Raw genomic sequence first — 23874 nt, 5'->3', positions numbered from 1 at the left:
AGTGCAATAACAGATTTTTGTTTATCAATTACGGAAGGCATTCAGAGGGGTTAGGAAAACCCACCTCTGTAAAATATTCAAAATTTCTTCCACTGTTAAGAACACGTATACAAAATGCAACAGAGAATTCAAACTCTTGTGGAGAGGAGCAAAAGCCACAGAAACAAAGCAAAGTCATTATTATGAGTCAATTCAAAATTCACTGGACAATCATGTTCAATGCATTCAAGGAAATTTAAAGGCACACTGAAAACCATTCACTTAATGATCTGCAGGCTAGAGGAAGAATTTTTCTCTTTATCAGACAACAGTAATCAATAGGGTGCCCCACCAAACAAGGACCAAAGAACAATCAGTTTTTTAACAGTTCTGATAAATCAGCATGTTGTAAAGATTAAAATCCAGAAATTTTAAACATTCATTCACACCACAATGAAACAAGCACTTAAAAAAAAAAAAACAAAAAGCCCAAAGAAACTAAGCACATAGATCATGTACCTGGATCAATGAGAACTTCATGTACCGCTGGAAGAAAGAACAAACTATACCCTTTTCCTTGAAAAATAAAACTACTTTTAAAGATAAATGCTAAAACACATTTCATCATTCATGTTGCTTCAAGGCACTTGTATCTCAGAAAAATCTGAGGCACTTGTATCTGATTAGAAAAGCAATTCTGAGTAATAGTATGTTACGATTCAGTGCCAGTTTGCTTTAGAATAAAAGAGAAAACAAAAGCTACAGTTTCTCACATCGTGCAGTGTGTGAAGTGCCTCCCGGCCTCTTTCTCCTCCCGTTTTCTAAGCTCATGCTCCCCAACCCTTCTGAAACAAGTATGAGAACGACTTATTCCCACCAATATGCCAAATGACAAAAGAATATCAATTTATTTGTGTAAATATATGCCTACAGCTTAAACTAGAGGAGAAATATATCAGAAGTCTATATGGAACTTCTTTCTACATTCCTGAAATAACACACACAATCGTTCACAGAGACACAAACATAATCCCCCTGGATTACTGGGCACTTCACAAGCTTAGGACTTCCAACTTCTAGAAGATAAATTTGTAGTTAGTTTAACATACAGAACTGTCAGCTTTTGAAAGCCTTGATCATCTGCTAAACCATCCAATTATCAAAGAGACCCAATTAGCCTTCTCTGTAGAATGTAATTTCCCATGATGGCAAAACAGACCCTAAGAAGTACTGGATCCAAGGCTCGTGTTTATCACTAGCTATGATCGTTTTTAAGCACATTAACAGATTCAGAAAGGTTTGTCCCAACAACATTTATTCTTCTTGATATAGTATACATGTTCAAATGCCTATACAGAGACTATGTCCCATGATGGTGTTAAGAGTTCTTTTGTGTATTGCAATATTTATTTTTAAGTGCAGACAAGGAGGGTGGGTGTTACTCAGTTGTAGGCCACCTGCTTAGCATGCAAAATATCCTGTCTTCAGTCACCAGTACCTCCAAAAAAATAAATAAAAATAAGTGCTTATTTAAAAATGAGTAAAGTTATAAAAAAAATGCAGACTAAAAACCACTGCAATCTAGGAGCCGCAATTGGAATAAAAAAACAAGTGTTTCTATCAAATATTGACTATATGCCAATCACAGAGACAACCACAAATCACCCTTGACAACCATCACGTGTGATTCTCAGCAACCCTACTAAGTAGACACAGATGAGAAACCCGGCACTGAGGATGAGGAGACGAAGCTCGGAGGAGCCGGGGACGCTGACCGTCCTGCTCCCCGTGACACCACGTCAGCCCAGGGCAAGAGCTGACAGAGCTGCACTGAGGGGACACCCAGCTGCATGGAACCTTGGGGAACTGGGGAGTCCCAGAAAAGACTAAAAATTTTTCAGTGGAATACCAGCTCAAATATATTACACTGTGCCACATTCTTTAAAAAGGGAACATGACTGAGACCTTTTAGATGCCTCCGTGTCCTTTCTGCCATCATCAGTTACTTGCCCTCTCAGCAAGACCAGTGATGATCTGGACCCCTTATGAAGTGCACTCAGATGGCAGAGCTTTTAAAGCTGTTTTATTAAGTTTGTAAGACTCTGTCTATGCCTCACACAGGCGGTCATCCATCAATTCTCCCCGGTGTGGATATACCACCTGAAATCATTCCTTTCTGCTTTTTAAAATCCCTTCATCTATTCCAGACTTTTCAACAGCAATGAAGCTGCTCAACCACAGACAGTGGACAGCTTTTCACTAAATTACTCGAACAGCCCTTCGGACTACCTGGAAGCCCTTTACTTCTATTAAACCCACCTCCAGGTACTTCATCATTTTCTGATTGTTGGACTTGGCCTCTGACTGGCCTACTCAGAGAGCTCCCAGCATCACATCCAGGGATGGGAGAGGACCCTGCATTTGGGAGAAATCATTGAGGAAGGCAAACATCCTCCACTCAGGTGTGCACTGCTAGAAGTGCCACAACGTGCTAAGAAATTATACTGTCTTTACCCCTGGGCTCCCATGGACTGGTTTCAAATTAACCAAACTCATGAGACACTGATGCAAGAAAACCAGAAATTTAACTTATTAATGTAACAGAAGACGTGAAAATATGAACCAGACTGAAATATCAGAGTTCAACCATGAGTACATGTTCTCCTCCATGGCCCAATCACGGGAAGGCAGTCACATGGCAAGCTTGGACAGAAGCAGAGCAGTAAGGATTTCTAGATTAATTCAATGGACTGAATTTCTGTTATACCAACAGATCTACTGCCTGGAAAACAATCAACTGTAATCACGGTGCACTCTTCGTGGACAGTGGCCGAGACACGACTGTGAGCAACTGTGTGACTCTCCTTTCTCTGTCCTTTCTGGGCTAACTGATGCACAGATGTACAGAAATCCAGGGATGCAGATACCTCTAAACACCCAAAGCCCGTCTCTGTGAGCCTCAAAGACAGACAGCCAGGGTTTAAATACCAGCTCTGCCACTTACTATTTCTGTGACCTTGGCCAAATTACCCTCTGTGTGCCTCAATTTCCACACTGTAAAGCTGGGATAAAAATCAAACTTTTCTTACTCGCTTGTTGAGAAGATTGAAGGATACATTTCTGTAAAACGCTCAGAAAAGAATGTAGCACTTTTTTGGTGCTCAACAAATGTCAACTTAATATTACAGTGGTTTACAAGTCTCCCTTCTAATCATCTTCTGTGTTTCCTGGCTAGTCTAAGTCCCAAAGAAAACCCTTATTTCTCCTTTTATAAAATCTTGGGGTGCACCATTCTGTTCCATCCCACCACGTCTTTAAACTGAGGGAGAGGATGCCTCCTCCCCACTCCTCTGGGCCATGGAGAGTGAATCTCCCTTCACACCCCTGACCCCTTGCACACAGCTAGCCCTCCTCACACTAACAGACTGAGGTGTGATTCCAGGGAGACAAGCAGGGCATGTGAAACCCTTCCTTTCCCTCCAGGGTTGGCCACCCTTGGGAAGCACCCGGGATGCTCCGCTCCATGGCAGGACATCCCTGTGCATGATGGGGCAGATCCTCTCAAGGGAAGGCTCGCTGTGGCCCAGAGATACCTGGGACAGGGTAAGTCTCTACTTCTGGGACACAGTATCACGACACTCATTTACCCACAGCCCTGAAGTTCATGGAGTACTTGGCTTCATCAGTAAAAAATAAGACATTTATCGCCTGCCTACTCTTTTGTGTCATCTCTCAGTTGGTGCTGGAGACAACATATGTATATTATTGGATCCCCTTAGGCCCCAACATATATGAAGTAACAAAAAATTCTGAGGCTTAACATTGTTTCAGGGCGACAGTGTAACATTTCTGACTCTGCTGATGCTAAATTATGGGTATAGGAACTATGGAACCTCCTCAAATATCTTTCGTCATAAAACCAGCTTTTCTTATTTTCCTGTTTCTTAGTAATTGCCAAAGACCATCAAATGAATGCTTCACACAAAACAGCAGCTAAAATTTATGAGCCCTCTTGACATACCCACTGTGGTAAACACTTCACATAACTTCTAATTCACACAATTCTACAAAGCAGATATGAGCGTCCCCATCTCACAGACGAGGGAAAAACTCAGAACGAACTGACTCAGGCTCACGTGGTTCAGTGGCAGCACGTACACACAAATCCAAGACAAAAATCTACACCCCTTTGTATATGTACCAAGTCATCTCCCACCAATTAACACACATCGGCGGGGTCAATTCTCAGGGAACTCAACACACTTTTTAGCTTTAAGTTGCTCCCGAGGCCGCTTCTTGCTCTTTTATAAAATCCCAGCCCACTGATTTCTAACACTGGAAGAAAAGTCCGATTTTGCCATTGTTTGCACAGCAAGTCTGAAATGTTCACAGCGAGATGACAGAATAAAACTAAGATATAAGCAGAATAATTTTTCCAGGTAGACAGACACAATGGACATTGTGCTATTCTGAAGCATTAAGCGAAGTAATCAAAATAAAATCATGTTTTTTAAACCTTCTTTTATAAACAGGAAAATTAAGACTATAAGAAGGTGCAACAGCGCCACCTACGGCTAAAAATACCTTCCAGGTTCCCTGGAAACATGCAACACAAAAATTGCCTGTAAGATCAGAAAAGAGAATCAGGTAACTAAAAGCTTGTGTACCACATACTGCACTTTGCTTTGGGGGAAGGGAGGGGTAGTCAGTATTTAATCTGATATTGCTAATACTCCTGAATATAAACAAAAGACACAGGCTCATGGAAACTCATCTTAGAAGAGGAAAGAATCCAGTCCAGCCACTTCATTTTACAGGAGGGGAGACTGAGACCTTGGATATGTCCTCCTGGCAATCCGCAGTAAAGCTCTCCTAGGCCTCATGTCTTGCACTGTAGCAAAAACCAACAGATCTGTACTAGGCCTATATTCATAAAAGTCACGTCTGTATTTTTCCAACAGCAGGTAATCAAAGTATCTTGCAAAATACTTCTCAAAGGGCCAGGAAATCTTACAAGTTTGTTGAAATAAAAAAACATTTATTTACATATTATAACAGCCTGAGCTTTATTCTCTCTATTAAAAATGTGACATGTCTAATCAAAATGTTGATATTTTAAAACCTGTTAAGAGTGCAGAAAAAATATCAAAAGTTTCTTTAATCACAAATGAGAGAAGCTTATTCCCTGAAAGTGATCAATGCGGATTTTTCTAAACTTAATGTTTCTGGTCAGAATCCCACGAATTTAAAAGTCTGATTGGATGTTTACACGGCAACATGAATTCTGAGCTTTAACACTACACATTCTGTGTAAATAATCTTCTAGGTCGTCTGCTTAAGGCAAGTTAAGTATTCCCTGTCTCACAAGAATGATACAGATTTCATTAAAACTTCATACTGCACTAAGGAAAAAAAAATTTAATCCTTGTTATTTTAAGCCATATTCATATATATCATATATATACATAATGAATATGCATCGGAAATAAGCTACACTTTTTAGTATTCAGAGTTGATACTTCTAAAGTATCAGTCATTGTGACAGCACATTTTTATTAAGCACCTCTACGGTGCTTTGTATACAAGGCGTCTAACTCTCACAGTCAGACAAGGTAAACGATATTACTCAAATTTCACAAATAACGAAATGTACTTCAGCCATGAAAACAACTAACATATTCATCATCAGGAAAGAAAAGAGTAAGGATTTTACTTACAATACTCACTGACAATCTTTTCTTCCATACTAAGACTACATAAAAACAATTCAGTCTTTGTAAATTTTTCAGTCAATAAGCTCCCCTAGAGAAAAACTGTAACATCATTAGCACCGGTTGGATTTTCAAAGCCCACTTCTCTTTTGCACAATAATTATTTTAAAAGTTTTGTTTTTAGTGCTTACAAAGCACTAAAATAAAAACTAATTACCTTTTTAAGTCATTACCTGAGAATAAAACATTTGTGAAAATGTACAATTTTAATTTATGCCAGTCTGTCTCACATTCTCACTGGTGTCTCTCCTTTGAAGACCTCATCAGGATGAGATCGCTAAAATCGGTCATTTATGGACTCAGAGGAGTTCGGGAAATCACTCAATGGGAGGCTGATTAGAGGAGCAATTGAGATTGCATCCTGTGCAGCCTGGATTCCAGCACCGAGCTAGACACCACCAGCTGCGTGTAATTTGGGACAAGTAGGCCCATCTATCAATCACTCAGCTGCAAAAAAGGAGACACTGATACCTACCCTCAAACACCTGCTATGAAGTAAAACATGAGGAAAGCATTTTAGCCTTAGGTAAGTGTCCACTCACAGAGAGTTTGGTCATTATGATGATGAGGATGGCTGTTAATAAATTAAGCTAGACCAAAAAGTAGAAATCACCATAAAGGAGAAACATTTTATGTCAATGAGTATTTCCTTTTGGATGGATTGCAGAATATTCTATTGATTTTTTTAATAAAACAAGTTTTGTCCATTAATTATAGATTTACAGGTTCATGGACAAGTCTCCAGAAAAAGAATTAGAGGCCTCTAAATTCTGAATATTAAGAAAGTAAAGTTTAAAAAAAACAGGGGGGAGATTATACCTCATTTGGGAGAGTATGTGCTTAGCATGCATGAGGCCCTCACTTCAGTCCCCAGTAACTCCATTTAAAAAAATTTTTTAAGAAATGGAGAATTAAAGCAAAATGATGGAGGAATACAGAATTTTTTTAGAGACTCAACTCAGATTTAAGATGGGGAAAAAACATCCATTTCTCAGAGGAATTCTTGAGAACTATGTAAACTGGGTCTGAGATGTGTAGTCTTTTAACATTATTCAAGAATTCATATTACCAAGTCTTAAAACTACCTGATAACCCACAGTGGTGATAGTGATCGTAACAGCTGCCAACACGGATCGAGTTCCGGCTAGGACTGCTCTGTTCTGACATCTCTGTCCCTGAGGCCTCACCAGGCTGAGAGCACTAAATTCGGTCATTCATGAGCATCACGTGTAAGTCCTACATTTGTGCTTCTCACTCCCCCCTCCCCAGCCCCTCTGAGGGAAGCATTGTTATCATGTTCTCCACCCGCAGACAAGGCTACTGAGGCACTGAGACTAAACCCGTTCCAGGTCACATCGGCATTAAAGGACGTCTGTATTTCTGCTGTTTTGCTTTTGACAAAGGAATCTGAGATATCAATTCAAGAGAGACTGTTAAATAATCAAGTCTGTCTGGTCTTCACCTCAAAGAGCAGATACTATAAATTCCTGATGTAGGATGAGGCTGCCGCCACAAACTGACTCAGCTTGAAATTAATATCCAAGATGAAGCAGTGGATACACGTATATATTCATGAGTGTCAACTCCGCTCAGGTGTCTGGGCCCTTCACTGCCTGAACGGGGGTGAAGTCCCCACCCGTGTCTGGAAGGGAAGCGTGGCTCTTCCAGGTCTCACCCAGGCTTCACGGGCTCTTTCCCCCCACAGACTGTCCTCAACGATTAAAAAGCTCTCAAGACTTTTACACCATGCAAAACTAAAAGACATTTTTGCAGATGGAGCACTTTCTCAGGCTTAAACCTTTTTTGCCTACACTTAGCAAGGGTGAAAAAAGAAATATGACTCTGCAAAGTGTCTGACCCTCACCACTCACAGGAGTAGAAAGGCCACAGCAGAAGATGACTCTTCACATTGTAGGATGAGGTCAAAATAAAGCCGCCCCAACAACAGGCACTCCCAGAGACAGCCCTCAGCAGTCTTCTGCACACTCACAGTTGTGCAGCCCTCACCACCATCTATCTCCAGAACACTTCATCACCCGAGAAGAGCACCCCTGTCACTAGCAGTCACTCCCTAACACCCCTCCACCCAGCCCCTTTCAACCATCACCTGCTCTCTGCCTCTGCATGTGCCTTTTCTGGGCATTTCAGATCACTGAAATCAACAATATGTGGCCGTTTGTGTCTGGTTCCTTTCACTTAACATGCTGTTATCAAGGCTCGTAGATGTTGAAGTGGTATCAGCATCTCCCTCTTTTTTTTTTTTTTTTTGAAAATGTTAAAAGTTTATTAGAAGGTGGTAAGTACTGTCAAAAAGAGTATAGTGGAATATAAGGGATTGGGCTTCAAAGATAAAAGGTCGGGTTGAGCAGACAGGGTGGACTTCCCAGAACAGGAGGCCTTTTTCATCTGCCCTTTTATTTTTATTTTTATTTTTTTTGTCACTCTTACGTCTGAATAATATTCCACTACATGGAGATACTACATTCTTTTCATCCATTCAGCAGCTATGTATGGACGAGGTCCAGAACAATGAGTGAAAAATGTGAATAACAGGGATGGCATTTAAACAAAGGGCAAGATGTAACTTAAAAAAAAAAAGCCAACCAATGGAGGCACAAGGAAATTCACTGCGTTTCTGAGCAATGTGCATGCTTGCTTCGGCAGGATTACCATGCATGGCTGGGGCGGATATTGGCAGGAATCACGGTAAGGGTGTCATCTGAGAAGACTCTCTACTGCAAGCAGCTCAGGTAATTCTCATCCCTCATCCTGTATTTTTAGAGCCATGTTTCTTAGTTTCTCTTATTTCAAGTAATAGCACTTTAACTATACATCTGATCATCTGCATCAGACCACCTTACATCCAAGCCACAGAAAATCATTCACTGACTGGAGCAGCTCAAGGACATAACGGTGATGGATCAGGGAGTACTTCAGCATCCCAGCCTGCAGGTATAAACCCAACATGTTCCCTGTTGATGTCAAGAAAGTAAAATGCATGGAAATATCTCACTGCTGGTGCATGACATCTGCCCCCAAATTGCCCCAAAATCATGCTGGCAAAGAATTACTCAACCCGCTCACTACAAAAAAAAAAAAAAAGAAAAAAGCTAAGAAGGCAAATTTGGGCTCTTCCATTGAAAACCAGCAACCATCACTGCCAGTTTCTGATGTGGAATGCTCCTGACTTCAAAAACCACTGTGCAGTTACTTTTCAAACGTGAAAGGTATATATGTATTCCACGTAGATGATATTACAGAAGGATTTTTCTTTTCAAAATTTCCAGTTGCAACATTAGAACAAGAAAGTTTTTGTTTCAGCTTTAAAAAAAATCAATTATCTTCCACTTTCTTAATGTTGATCCTATTTTTATTTTATAAAGGGATCTATGCTGCATATTATAAACCAACTGTTTGGCTTCTACAAACAAGAACTGTATGACTTCACTATTTCAGAGCAAACTTTAACGATGCTTTGAGAGGTGGGGCCTGTGGCGCTCACTAACTGCTCTTTAAATACTGACAAGGATGTGCTATTAAGTAATGCAAATGCTCTAACTCCACATTAACTCAGAAACCAAAGAAACTACACCAAAACCTTACTTTATCATTTTTAAATATTCCGATTCTTTTGAATACTAAATTTCTTAAAAGATATGATTTCTTTTTGAGAAAAACAACAGCTGTATTAAATTTCCTCTCACCAAGAAAGCAATCTTTATCAAGAATAAAAACCCCTATGGAAATCCAAAAGACGGGACGTTTCTAGCTAAGTGAACATGCAGATCTGAACACAAACTTCTGTCCTATCATATCTCACTCGAACGAGCGGAACAAAGTGCTGGGCTACCCTAGAACTTACCTCTTCTGTTCCAAATGTTGGCTGAGCTAAGATCATCAGGTAAGGCAGGGAAGGAGAGAAGTGGAAAGTCCACCTGGCGACCTCCATCTGTTTTCTTCCAGCCACAAGGTGCCGCTAGGGCGGCCCCGCTAACAAGCCCTCCCCAAAAGGAAATCCGGCATCCATACTGCCCCTGCCTTCCCCAAGCAACCCCGACGTCCCTCTCCCACTGTTCGCCTCCCAGCCTGAGAATGGTCTTCTAATGCCCCCCCAGTTGGTGGCACCCTCCCCCTCTTCCCCGCTACACACACACACACACACATAGCCAGGGCAGCCTTCCCAAAGCACAAATTTGATTACATCAACCCCCACTTCAAACACTTCAGAGGCTCCCTGGTAGAGTTCTAGCCCCACCCCTGACCCTGACCCTGACCCTGCTCGCCAAGCCTCACCTCAGCACCATGGTCCCCAGTGACCTCAGGGGACCCCTGAATTGCTCCTACTTACCACTTGCCTCCAGGCTCATCTTGACTATTTCTCAAGGAAGCCTTCCCTCCCTCCAACCTCCGCACTTTCTTCCTCTGTTCCTAGAACATTCTAGGCTAAGTCAACTTCTGACACTGCTAAGCTCCCAAGAAGCTAATAAATTTTACTTATTAATGTGGGCCCACTCTCCCCTAGACACTCAGAACTGCGCATGTTATGAATAAATGAATGACGGGATGGGTCTCAAAGGGAGAGACTTACCTGCTCTCGCCCATCCCTGCCCTTCTTTCTGTAGAATATCAGAAGCAAAACCAGAAGTACCTTTCCTGAGAGTCACTTCCTGCTGACACCCTTCACTGCCTCCTGGGTCAGTTTTAGTAAAACCCAAGCTCCTCCAAAGCCCTCCTCCCAGGTCCTCTCCATTGTCCTCCCCAGTAGGGGCACAATTCACCCTGGACCACAGAGGGCACTTTCCCCGGGTCCCCACCCCACAAGCCTCCATGTCTCTGCCCGGGCTTCACCTGCCACCTGAGCCACCTTCTTGACTCCTTCTCCTGGCTGACTCTTACTCTGTCCTCAGAACTGTATGTAGAGCACATTTCTTCCAGGAAGTCCTCTCTGATAATGTCCTTTAGTTCTTGGCTGGGCTTCCTCTAGAGCAGCAGTGCATGGCGAACAAATGGTGTTTGTCCACCCACTCCTTTGAGACCATGACATCTTGGAGGCCACGTGGGAATTAGGAGTGAGATGACAAGAGGGTAGGGAAGAGCTAAAACCAAAATCAGAGCCCAAGTTCAAAATTTAAGTATCCTTTCTCAGAAAAAAAGAATAAAATGTTTCATACGTGTGTCATTTGGCTACGATTTTTTGTGGCTCATGGAAAACAAGAGCTTGGTGTTCTAGTCCAAAAACCAAGTTACATGCAAAGAAATGTATATATTCATATATAAAGCAAGCCAGAACTGCTCAACAACAGTTTGCAGTTTAATTCCAAAGGAAATTTGATAAAGGCAATCTCTCTCTCCTTTTTTTTTTTTTTTTTTTTTGGAATCATATAGTTTCAGAAGTATTTGTATAACTAAGTGATTGCTACAGCCCATGATTCTGCACTGGAGTGTTTGGGGTTGAGGAAGCCCAGATTACATGCACTGTGTAAATGCAATCACACCAACACACTGACAGGCGCCCTAGTGGCTGAGCGGAATTTTCAAAGCAGACAAACTTACAATGGAACACAGTTCTAAGTAGAAAGTAAGAAATTGCAATGTTCTGTACTCAATTTCATACGTTATATGGGCCATTAACCGATAGTGCATCTTGTCTAATGAAACCCAAAAATAAATTGCCAACGTCGATTTTCTCCATCCGATCGTTTTATGTTAACATTGGTTATCAAACCCTCAATCCATACGGAAAACTCAGGCTTACGCTGCAGCAGAGTTACATCCCGCAGAAGACAGCGGATCAAGGAAGAACTGGAGAGTTTCCCTTCAGAAGCTGCTAAGTCTGGTTTTGCACCTGTATGTCATTTGCAACCACATCATCGTCAAAGGAGTAAGACCTTACATTGGTGGGGCGTAAAGCACTGCGTTGTTTCCGAACAATCAAAGAACACTGAGCTTTGTGAAACAGTCCTGAGGCACTTAAATCGCACTTTTTCTGAAAGGCTCCAAAACTGACCCACTTCACCATTCCAGGTACAACAGGGAGGTACCGGAATTAGTAGATACAACATGCCCTTTAAGTCTGACAAGGCCCAGCTTGAATCCTGCTACAGCATTTACTAGCCGCTAAATGGACCGACACCTTAACCACTCTGAGAAGTCTTGCCAATCCGCAAAAGGGGGCTGCCACCGCCCACATGGGAGGGATGGATGTGAATGGAACACGCAATTAGGGCGGCCGACTGGTACCTGACACAAGGCCTGGCTAGTTTACCTCCGCTGTCCTTCTCCCCCTTTAAACTTGCACTGTTGCCTCTGGTAAGGATCAAGCCCCCGCAAGAGACTGCCCGATTCTTCTGTGTATCCCCGTATACATGACTTACCCTTAGGAGGCCAGAAAAACTGCCTCCTCCTCAGTTACTGTCAATATTCTTTAGAGTCTGTGTTTTTTTTAACTCTATTTTGCAGGAAGACTATTCCAGAACTGTCCAAGCACCATTCTCCAGGTTGGCTCCCCTCAGAGCACCCATCCCTTTTCATCTCAGATCCTCTGTCTAATTGCCTTCTGTTCATGGGAAAGAGAGTCCGGTAAGGTCGGGACTCCCTAGGACTCCTTCCCACCATTACAGGTAAGTGTGACTACATTCTCCCCACTCCCCAATCCAACTCCAGCTTCTGAGGAGTCTCCCCTCCCGGACCCTGAAGCCTCTGCATCTTCCCAAGACGCACACGTGGCCACAACCCTCCCTTTATATTTCATCCTGGCTGGCCCTGCCCACCACCCAGCCCTTTAAGGATAAATGGCATTGCTCTGAAAATCCCAAATGCCACTGACTGACACACCAAAGCTGCATTATCTGGGCTTTCCTCCAACCGAGGCACAGCCCTGCCCTCCCTCAGCCTCAGTCTGCACCTCTTGAGAAGAGCTAACCCACATGTAAGGCTGTGAAATCCAGCTAAGAAGGACAAATCCCAACGTGTGTCTCTAGTCCGGCACCTTCACCTGAGCCCCAGTCTCATAGACCCGAGTGCCTCTTTGAAGTCCTAACTTGGATGACAAATGGCATCTTAAAAATGCCTCATGTCCACCATTTACTCTGGAATTCGATTCCTGGCAGGTACCTCCCAGGCTCCCCATTTAACTAACAGAACCATCACCCACCTAGGTGTTTGAGGTCACATTCAATATCCCCTGTTCCCTCCCACCAGCCTTGCCCTGGAATCAGTCCTGATATTTCCATTGCTAAGCCCATCTCAAGTCTGGTTCTGCAGGGACCATGGCCGTCACCCCATAACCTCACAGCATGGTGCAGTGAGTCACAGTCCTCCGAATGGTGCTCCCTGGAGGAGGAGGCATCTCCTGCCGCTGGTCACCTCAGAAGGCACTGGATTCTCACACAGGAGGCCGATGAGAAGGGACTCAAGGTTCGTCCATGGTCTGAGCTTTGAAGGACCTGAGGTCTGGGGGAGCTCCTAATTAGCATACACACCTGCCAGTGAGCAGAAGAGAATGGAGGAACCCAGGCAAAGCTGTTCTCACTCCGACCCCTGGGCTCTCAGGAGCCACGGGAAAGGCCTGTGTCCAGGGCACAGCCCAGCCATCACAGATCCCAGCCTGCATTTGCCAACCCGGACAGCCTAGACTCCTTCTATTTGCGACACTTATTTCTGTTCTGTTCCCCACCCAGAATGTGGTGGACTCTTTCATAAATTCTGGCCTGTCTCAAGCAAGACCAAGTCAGTGAAAAACGCAGTGTCGACATTTGGACCAGAGCATGAAAGGAGAAACAAAGCCTCAAGGTCAGCATGATGGTGGTGGCCAAACCCTTCCCCTGGGTGAGATGAACCATGGTAGGGGTGAGAATGCAAGGTTTGGTCAGCCAAAGCATCTTCCTTCACTGCTGACTAGGGTATTGGGGTCTCACTACCGAAAAGTAACGACACGGCCGTCAGTGGTGGACGTCAGCTGCAAGAGACACTGAGTCAGCCATTTACTGCCAACGTGGGGTAAAAGCAAATGCCAGTGCAGGGAGGCCTCCAAGGCTGCTGAGGCAAACCACAGACCCGGTTCTGAATGCCCACTGGATGAAGCAGAGTGGAACATACGGTCCCCTTTAGAGGTCACTGTGTCCACCAGATCCAGGTGAGCCATCATCTTTGGAGAAGGCCATGTTGTCCTGATACTCAGAAAAAACAGCCTCATACAGGGAACAATATAGTGGCATGGATTTTGGACCCGATACTGCCCCTTTATGAAGGCAAAGTAAAGTTAATGGCATAGGGGAATTTGAATGCAAAAAAAAAAAGTGACTGCTTCCTCCAACAGCGTGCCCTGCAGCTGCTCACCCCCGAGCCTGCCACTTCCTCACCAGTGACCACCGGCCAAGAAGGGCTATCACGCACGTCACACAGCGACAGCCAGGAACCGCGTGCTGAGCACTTTTGTGTAAAAGCAGATATCGAGCAAGGTGCTGCAGACTTTGACTTTAGAAGTTTAAATACTCCATGAAAAGAATCCTTCAGCAGCCGCCTAAATCAATTCCCATCTCACTTCCTCAAAACAAACGAAAAAATTTAATAAGTGCGCATTCATCACCAAATATGAGGAGGACCAAACAGGTTCCTCAAAGCAAGGATTTTAACAGGTATCAAACACCAGTGGGTGATGTGCTAACAAAGTAAATATTCCAAAAAATTAGAAAAATAAAAGATGTCTAGGATAATACATGGATTAAGGCAGCTGTTAAGTTTTTGGTTTTTAAAGCGATGGAGACAGCACGGAGGGTGATCCAGCTATTTCCAATGCAGGGTGTGCACAGCCCACCTTTTCAGATGCAACAACATACACAAAGGGCAGTACAAGAGAAAAAGGAAAAAAGAAAAAGGAAAAGAGGAACAAGCGAAAATTAGAAACACACAAGAACAAAAATGAATTTGACAGCCTGTACAAGAATTTACGTGAGTGTGTGAGGCCAGGGACGCAGGGACAGTGAAACCCATCCTCACCTCCTGCTCCAGGGAAGGCAGGGGCCTGTGTGGAGCAGCGCTGCCAGGGGACACCAACGTGGTCAGAGCCCCAAACCAAAACTCCACCTACATGCGTCTAGACAGCTTTTGAGCTACAAATTGTGGTCACATTTCAGGCTGGACAGTTTTACTCACTCCCACCAATAGTAGCAGGAGAGGATTAGGCTCTGCTCCTGCACCAAAGTGTTGTTTTATAAATTAATGACTGTAGAATAGTAAAAGGAACAATGGAGTAAAAGTGACTGGAGAAGAACGTGCTTGACCCGAGCTCACTGGCCGCGTTATCTCACTGACGTTCAGATGCTGGCTGGGTGCTTTTTGTACCACAACAGACAGACCCACCAGGAGGGAGGTTTAATGCGCTGCTGTATTTTGATGCTGAGAACCATGCCTGGTACACGAGGTTCTGGGTAAACAATGGTGACAGTGTCAAACACTATGGGCTAAGCACACATCCAACTACCCTGCGAAATCCCAAGGAAAGACTTGAAAAGGCAAAAACAAGCTGGCATTCTCTGGTGTGTCTACAGACTGAGAACCAAGCAGTTGCTGAGCAAAAATGTCACCAGTGCCTCCTATGACAAAAGAGGAAGCACTGGCCTGGGGGCTGGGGCATGGCTCCAGGCTTCCACTGCTCACCCACCAGTCTGTCCAGGGGGAGAAGTTGGTCCCTTCTTACGTTGCACCGATGCACCTACCTGGACTAACGCCTGGGGGCTCAGCAGGAGGTGACAGGTGAGGTGAACGGAGCCAGTCTGGGAGAAGCCCGGTGCTGGCAGCTGTGCCTTCAGCAGTGTCCAGGCTCCTAAACCTGCCACCTCATCTCCAAGGAGCAGAAGGGGATTGCGGACATGTAGATCACAGGGCCGTGTGAGGACAAATACAGATCATTGCCACTACATGCCTTGCCCCTTCCTTAAGCCAGAGAGGAATATCCGGGGAAGAACTGAAAATTCATGCAGAGTTCGCCAGGCATCCACACGCAGGTGGGACTCAGGTCCCCTGTGCCTCTCACTCACAGGGCTGGTCTGGACATTCTTTTTTTCAATTCTCTGGCACCTTCTCCTCCAACTGACCAACAACCAGAAAGTAGGATCTGATCTTGGGCAAGTTCAAGAATCACAGATCACCGCCTCCAAAGCGGACCCAGCTGCACGTGCTTGGTTCTCCGACCATCACCTGTGAGACCGCCATGAGTGCTGTCCAGACTCAAGGCCCGAGGCCGTAGGCCGGGGGTACACAACTTCCCTCACTTTCCCCAGCAAATGGGGCCCACCTCTCGGCAAAGGCATCTCAACCTCTTCTGCCCGAGGGACGGCACAATGGACACACGGGGAAACAGAGCAGAAGGTGGGGATTAGGCAGCCCAGAAGAGCTCGTCTGCACTTTCGAGGCAAAGTGATGCCTTTGACATAATCACAGGGACAAAGTGTATATGAACCTTTCCCTGCTCTGTCCCAAACTCCGTGACAAGCCTTTTCCTGCTTAAGGAGTTCTTTCGGAAGTCCCTGGCGGTGTTTCTGATGTCTTAACGTGGCATGGTGACTGTCAGGCATGAAGAGAGGGCCTGAGCTGTGCAGGTGCTGAGCCTAGGAGTCAGGAGACACCAGCTCCACCCCCACCTCAACCGTAGCCTCATTCTGCATCTTGGGATTCAGCATCTCATCTATAAGCAAAGGGATGAGACTATCCCAGGACAGGCTGCCCATCAGTAATGAAATGAGATCCATGTAAAGAAAGTTTCCCAGTTGCCACATTTAAAAAGTAAACAAAGAACTAAACAAACAAACAAAAACAAATACTAGAAACTGATTTTAAGAACAGATCTTACTTATTCTACTGTACGTAGAATACTATCAATTTGACATGTAATCAATATAGAAAGGAACAATGTAGATTACATTCCTTTTATTAGATGTCTCAGCATCTGATGTTCATTTGACCTACAGCACATGTCAGCTCAGACCAGCCTCCTCCCCAGCTCTCCTAGCATCAGAGGCTGTGGCTACTCTATTGGACAGCAACTCCAGGGGTTCCACCAGGGGTCCTGGCTGAAAAGCTGGAGTAAGTGTCCACAATATCCGTAAAAGGATCTCTCTGAAACAAAGGCGGATTCACTTTTAAATGTCTGTAAACCAGCGGGCTGCCCCTCCATCCACTCTTGGCTACAAGACAGCCCTCTTCCTTGATGATCCCTTCCTGGATATAGGGAAGCAATCTGGCATACATCGAGGGTGGCCGGGCCTCCAGGTAGACTTACCTGCTATCTGTGTCCAATCCCATGAAGTCCTCCTTCTCAAACAAGGTACAGAGGAGGGGGATCTTATCCCCAGACTTCTTGGGGGCCCTATCCAGCCACTTGGACTTGAGCATGATGAAGAGAGAGACAGTGAAGTCCTCGATACTCTTCTCCACCATCCTGCAGTCCTCGTAGATTGAAGGCCACGTCGGTGCGCTTCTGCTCGGCTACCTACACATTCAGCACAAAGAGCTGAGAGTCATTAACGATGTGCCATACAGCTCCTCTGCACGTGGAGCTTCTCGAAGGCCTTGGCCTAGAGGCAGTCGGCAATGGTGACAAGGCCCACTACCTTGCTGTGGGTCTGGAAGATTCCCCACCCATTCTTGGGTGCATAGTGGTGCCTGTAGTGGATACAGAGTGCCCAATGGGAGCCACAGGGCCTGATCTGGCTCACCAAGGTGATTCGCTTATAGATGCAAAAGAAATTCTCCTCTGAGATGATCCCAATGGCTTGGACCACCACGGGGAGAATCTGGTCGTTCTCAGCGCACTGCACGTAGTCAGGGATGCTCATGTTGCAGCCCCTGCCGAGAGGGGAGAGGAGATCGATATACTTACTCTGCTGTGGGCTGTGGGCCCCTCTGGGTTGCGGTGACCTGGTGTGTATCAGCCAGAAGGCAAGGGAAGCCCAAGCAAAGACGGGGGTTCAGTTTGTCCTCAGTGCCTGCACATGGCTACTGTAGGTCGGATCACATTACCCAGCTTTTGGTCTAGGCTTCCTGCCCCTGCAGAGCAGGGTCATTTCTTGTTTTCTGTTCCAAGCACCTAGCCAAACCCTAATGCAAAGACAGTGCTCAAAACTGCTGAATAAAGAAATGAACAAAGGAACTGCTTTCCACACACCTTTAAGCAGAATATAAAGAAAAGAACCACAGTGGGATCAAAATATCTGGATTTCTATCCAATTTATTTGAACTACTTTGCTGCAGAATAATGAATAAGAAAACTTGCCTTGGGGAGGAGGGTACAGTTCAGTGGTAGAGCACGTGCTTATCAAGTATGAGGTCCTGTGTTTAATCGCCAGTACCTCATTTTAAAAAATTAAACAAGTAAAAAACCTAATTACCCTCCTCAAAAAATATTTTTTAATTCAAATTTCAAAAAACAGCTTGAAATTGACACAACATTGTAAACTTGACTATAATTCAATTAAAAAAAAAATCATTGCCTTAGAAGAAATTATCTGGATTACGGAAGTTTGCAAATGTTAAATGCCTAGGTTACAACCTGCATAAAAAGGGGGGACTGTACAAATTTACTATCCCTCCTTTATCAGCTATATTACCTTTTGGGGGGTTATAACCTCTCAGAGCTAATTTTCTCAGATTAAAAAACAGAAATTTTACCTGATTTTCGGTACCGCTGAAGAATCTGATAACCCTATTAAAGCATCTGACACACGGAGTTTATTCAATAAATGTTTGTTGAATGAATGAATAAACAAGCAAAGTGAATGCTGCTCCCTGCCACAGACCATCATAATGGTACTGCCTGGAAATCCCAAGCCCACGTTCACCCGACTCTACACTAACCATGTGGGTGACCTGGGCAGGCCTGTGTGATTCTCTAAGCCCCAGTTTAATCATGAATAGAAATGAGGGCAATAACACAAACCTCAAAGGGTTAGTGAGTCAGTAATGAATTGTACCCGAAATTTGCAAGATTGAACCGTTAAGGAAAATTGGGCAAATTGTCCATAGGCCCTCTCCATATTATCTCTTACAACTACATGGGAATCTAAGTTACATCACAAAATTAAAAGTCTAATTTTTAAAGAGGCTATTGAGGTTAAATGAGCTCACTGTCTCAAATAAGGAACACACAGCACAAATAGGACAATCCCTAGACCATGAGATACACTCAGTTAAATTTCCCACTGAACCCACTGGTCCCTCCAATTTCAGAGCACGAGGATGGGTCCTCGTGGCCAAAGGCCACTGCACCTGAAGCTAACAAAGCTAATGGCCCCCACTTCCAAGAGCCCCTGTCACCACCCTAGGTCTAAGTTTGTATTTGTAATTTTTTTCTTTTGATTAAATAGAAACCCCCAATTGCATAGCCTTCAGGTCAGCAAAACCTGACCACAGAGATCATGATGGCAGCCCTTCTTGGTGAAACAATAAAATGAAAGGCTATTTCCACAAGAACTCTGTATAAATCTACTAGGGAACGTCATTCTGGACTGAGAGGAAGAGGACTGGGGAGGAAGGGGCAATCTGGGGCACAGAGGACCATGGGCCACCTGTCCCATGATGGACTTTAGTTTCAACACTCACCCTCCAGGAACTTCAAAATACACACAGACAGAGTGCTATGGACAAGATGTTTTTTTTTTTAAAGAAATCACTGACTCCCTAGCAGCTCTTGTTTTACCGAGAAACAAATGGATTATGTGTATAATGTTTCACAAAAACCCTAAAATACTATCACCCCAACTTCATACATGAAAAAACTGAGGGAGAGAGGTTTATCACATTGTGCAAGATTAGAGAGAGGCCACATCAGACACCGTATTTAAACCCAATCCCCTGCTCCATTGCTCACACCAGAAAGTGTGACATACTGCTCCCTTCCTGCCCTTTCCCTGCAATAAATCTCTGAAGAGTCTTTCCTGTGCCACCTGGAATCACAATCACATCAGCTTTCCACAAAGAGCTATGTCACTCCTTGGAGGACATATCAAAATCTAAAGGGTTGGAATGAGAGGAGAGATTTGCATTTTCTGTTTCTCAAAGGAAACATGGCTTTAAAAGAAACTGAAAAGGACTTATCTAGTCTACGGTCTCATTGTGCAGAGAAGGAAACGGAGGCTCAGAAGAGATGAGGAAAGGGCCTTATTAACAAATATTGCCTGAGAGCAGCACCAAGCCAGCCCTGGGCACTGTTGTGGGAGGATCTGGGAGGCCCAGGAGATTATGTGTTAGAAAAAGGAAAGAGAAGAAGCATACAAAGCCCTGTCTCTACATCACCATACCATGGAGTTCCACCAAATTACCCAGTATGGGTGCAGCCAACATTAAGGTTGGCTAGAGAGGTTATAGAAACCTGGAAGTCTCAACTATAGTGGAAATACCAACATTTACTATGCTTTTTTCCCAGTTCAAGCATCAGCTCAGTGGGTGCTCTCTACCAGGGACTACACGAGGCCTGGAGTTCTCCAAAATACAGATCTCTATTACCACGTGTGCAAACCACATACAGGTCCACCAGAAGAAAAACGCCCACAGATAAGATGGAATTACTGAAACTGAAAGCAGCCAAGCAGCATATATTAACTAGGAAAAATGGTGCTGCTAGAAATGGACTCATGGGCATAGAAACAAACTGTAGTTAGTAGGCAGGAAAAGGGGGATTAACAGATACACATTAATAAATATAAAATAAATGACAAGGGCCTGCTGTATAGCACAGGGAACTATATTCAAGTTCTTGTAATGAGTTGTACTAAAAACAATCTAAAACGAATGTATATACCTATGAATATGTTTATAAATGAATCTCTGCTGTACACCTGAAACTAACATTGTAAGTTAACTACACTTCAATAAAAAATAATTAGAAAAATAAAAGCAAGTCTTTAAAAAAATAAAAGAACACTGTAAACCCCGTAGCTGTAGGTGGTGGAGAATTCTGGCTGCAAGCAGCAAGTCCACTGTATCACTCCAACACTGACTGTCACCCTTTCTGACTATCAGAGAGTCACTTGGCTTCACTGAGGTTACTTTTCTCTTCTGTGAAAGGCTACATTTGCAACTAACAATGTATAGAATCTCATCATTCACAAGCCCCAAAATTAGTGAGGACTTCCCATGGGCCAGGCTCTGGACAGATGAAAAGGTAGGGTCTCAGATATATTCATGGTTAGAAGAAGTTTATGCCATAAAGACATTAATTCTTCCTGTTTTGATAGACAGATTCAATGCAATTCTAATTAGAATTACTACCAGATATTTCATGGAATATAGCAAGTTAATTTATGGTCAGGAACAGCCAAGAAACTTCTTTAGAACCACCACTGGGTAAGGGTGAATAGGTCATTGATTTCCACTGTTCTTTCTGAAGTGACGAAAACGTTCTGGAATAATAATGGTTGCAGCACTGTGAATATGCTAAAAGCTGCTGAATTGTACCATTTAAATGGATGGACTTCACAGTGTGTGAACAATATCACAATAAATCTGTTATATGAAAAATAATCTCTTGACAATTATTTTCCCCTCTATACAACTAGTCTGCCGCACAATTTAAGAAAAAGAAAAAACCAAAACAAACCAAACTGTGTGCCAGGAGCTCTTTAGGACTGCAATGTCCCTAGGTCTCCAACGCCTCTGGTGGTGCTGTTCCTGTTAACACACCCAAGCTGGGCTGGGCTAGTTAGGGACTGTAACTATCTTTCTAAAATCGACTGTCACACGTTTCAGCCTGGGAGAGGGAAGCCTGGAGGATGTCACATACTCATGCCTTCAGCTCATTTTTAACTGAACCAAGTCCTGCTTTCAACACTGTAATCCCTCTCAGTATAAAACCACGTGACATCATCAAGCACCGCCATCATGACACCTGAAAGTGTTCAAGGAACTTACCTGGGGCAGAAACACTGAGGGAGGTGACGGAAGCTCCCTCAGCACTGACGCTCCCTTTTGCAGACTTCACCAGGACAAGCTGGGCTTTACGGCCGGAGGCTCTCAGCCTGGGGAGCAGCGCCCACGCCACCGAGCTGGTCCTGAGGGAGCGGGAAAGGGAGAGGAGGGCAGCCCAGGGGTCACGGGGCAGGGAAAGCGGGGGATTGGGGACGCGGGCTGCAGCCCCGCTCGGAGACCAGCCCCAGTCCCAGCTGCCCCATCCGAGTCCGCAGACCCCGCCGTCCCGGGACACAGCCCACCCAGGGACGGGGACGGGCCGGCGGCTGAGGAGAGGAATCCCGGGAAGAGAGGACTCACGGGCGGGGGAGGGGAAGGGGGCTCCAGCCGCAGACTGAGGGGAGACCAGCTGGGGCGAGAGGCGGCAGGTGCACACCTGGCCCTGAGCAGCTGTGGCCGGGGAGCCGGGGCAGGTGGATCAGGCAGAGGGGCCTGGCCCGAGCAATATAGCTGAACACACGCTGAATCATACCCTCGCGGGCTGTGACACGTGGACCGCCCTCCAGCAGCCGCCTGAACCTTTCCCGTGGGCCCCCCACCTTGCACTTCCACAGCCGGAGGCCCCGGCCACGGGGCAGGAGCTAAAGGCTTACCGGGCGACATAGCTGAGAAGACTTTGGGGCAGATCCCCGGCTCGGAGCTGGAGCTTCCAAACAGCGGTCCACCTGGCACTGACTGCGCATGCGTAGGAGGGCCAGCGATCCTCTGGTTTCTGTGAGAGAAGCTGCGGAAGTGAGGGAGGGAGAAGATGGGAGGAGGAGGGGAGGAGGAGAAAAGTGGAGGGAGACAGATGGACAGGAAGTGCAGAGAGAAGGGAGGGATCTGGAGAGGGGAGGGGAGTAGCAGAGATGGAGAGAAAACGGTTTACCTCTGGTGGCATCCTGAAACAGAAGTCAGTCCTGCATCTGTACCCTTCACTAACACTTCAAGGCCCGCAGCTCAAATTTTCCCTCCCTGGTCCAGCCCTCCAGCCGAGGCCTCTGCAGAACCCCTACGGGATCACACCCGTTGACCCCACGCAGAGCTGGGTTTTCTGTTGCTCTGGGAACCAAGCACCCGAAGGTGTTGTCGCTCAGAACTACCTTGGGAAGAGTTCATATTCCCCTTTTACACGCTGGGAAACAGGCAGGCACGATCTCTGTCTTAGCTCCACTGTTCTAGGTGTTGGGCTGGTGGGGAGCGGGAGGTACAAGATCAGAGCCCCAGACAGAGCAGACTGCCTGAGTGTTGGTGCATAGTGCCCATCCCTCCTGAGTAAACCACACCCCACCCTAGTGGAACCATCAAGGGCTCACAGCAGTTCCCTGGGTGTGGGAGAGCTGTCCTCAGATCCAGTGCCCAGCTTGCTAGGTAGATAGGAGTGTTACCGAGTCCAAATTCATTCTCCTCAGTGCAGGACAGGCCAATAACTTCAGAGACCAGGTGTTGGGGCATGGAATAGAAAGTTTCTGTAGACCTAGATGGCAAACTAATGTCCTGGAAAACCATCTCCCCAAGTCAGAATTCAGGCTCCTTTCCTACCTGCTTGGTTGTAGCAAACTTCTTGGTGTAGGAATTCTTTTTTGTTAGAATCCTTTGTTCTTGCAGCTATCTGCCTGAGTCAAATCTCTGTAAACCTCCAGGAAAACAAACGTTATTTTCTTTTCTGCAACTTGTTATCTTTATATGGATGGAAAAGTGTTAAATATCCTTAAAGGTCAGAGCCTTCAGATTAGGCTCTTCTGTATATTTCAGGCTCTAGGCAACACTGTTTCACAAGCAAGATGAAGCCTAGGAGACAGAGCACAGGGTTAAATTCAAAGGAAAAGATCTAGTATGGAGTCAGATTTGTTCTTTTCTATTACCCAGGCAGAAGGCACTTGAGGATTTAAACCACTTTAAGTTAAAAATAAGTAAAAGTTTAAAGGAATTTACATACATAGGTGGGAATGTGCATAGCCTATCTGGAAAAGCACACAAAGGATAATAAACAGTGACATCTCCAGGGAGGGCTGAAAGAACAGAGGGTGAGGGAAAACTTCTTTCACTTGTGTATTTTTGTGCTCTGTTCGAATTTTTTTAACCATATGCATGTATTTCTTTTTCAGTTAAAAAAATTGTAATGGAGCAAAGGAGTAACAAGCTCAGCAAATACAGCAGCCATAGAATCACTGAGCCATCACTT

The 23874-nt window shown here is 44.9% G+C and overlaps 1 protein-coding gene and 1 long non-coding RNA gene across 2 annotated transcripts in view; one reads left to right on the top strand and one right to left on the bottom strand.

The window, feature by feature from the left end:
- The window catches only part of LOC135319028 (uncharacterized), a 29402-nt gene extending 7614 nt beyond the window's left edge, over positions 1-21788 (bottom strand). Inside the window, exons 1-2 of the long non-coding RNA XR_010377598.1 lie at positions 21654-21788; positions 17029-17238 (exon numbers count right to left, since the gene is read on the bottom strand). This is a non-coding gene — a long non-coding RNA (uncharacterized LOC135319028). The remainder of the gene's footprint in view (positions 1-17028; positions 17239-21653) is intronic.
- The window catches only part of LOC135319025 (anoctamin-6-like), a 267291-nt gene that overhangs the window by 180088 nt on the left and 63329 nt on the right, over positions 1-23874 (top strand). The window lies entirely within an intron of this gene.

The sequence above is a fragment of the Camelus dromedarius genome, chromosome 23, assembly GCF_036321535.1.
Source record: "Camelus dromedarius isolate mCamDro1 chromosome 23, mCamDro1.pat, whole genome shotgun sequence".
Taxonomy (NCBI): Eukaryota; Metazoa; Chordata; class Mammalia; order Artiodactyla; family Camelidae; genus Camelus; species Camelus dromedarius.
The sequence above is the reverse complement of the archived record's forward strand: the minus strand, read 5'-3'. Positions and strand labels throughout refer to the sequence as shown.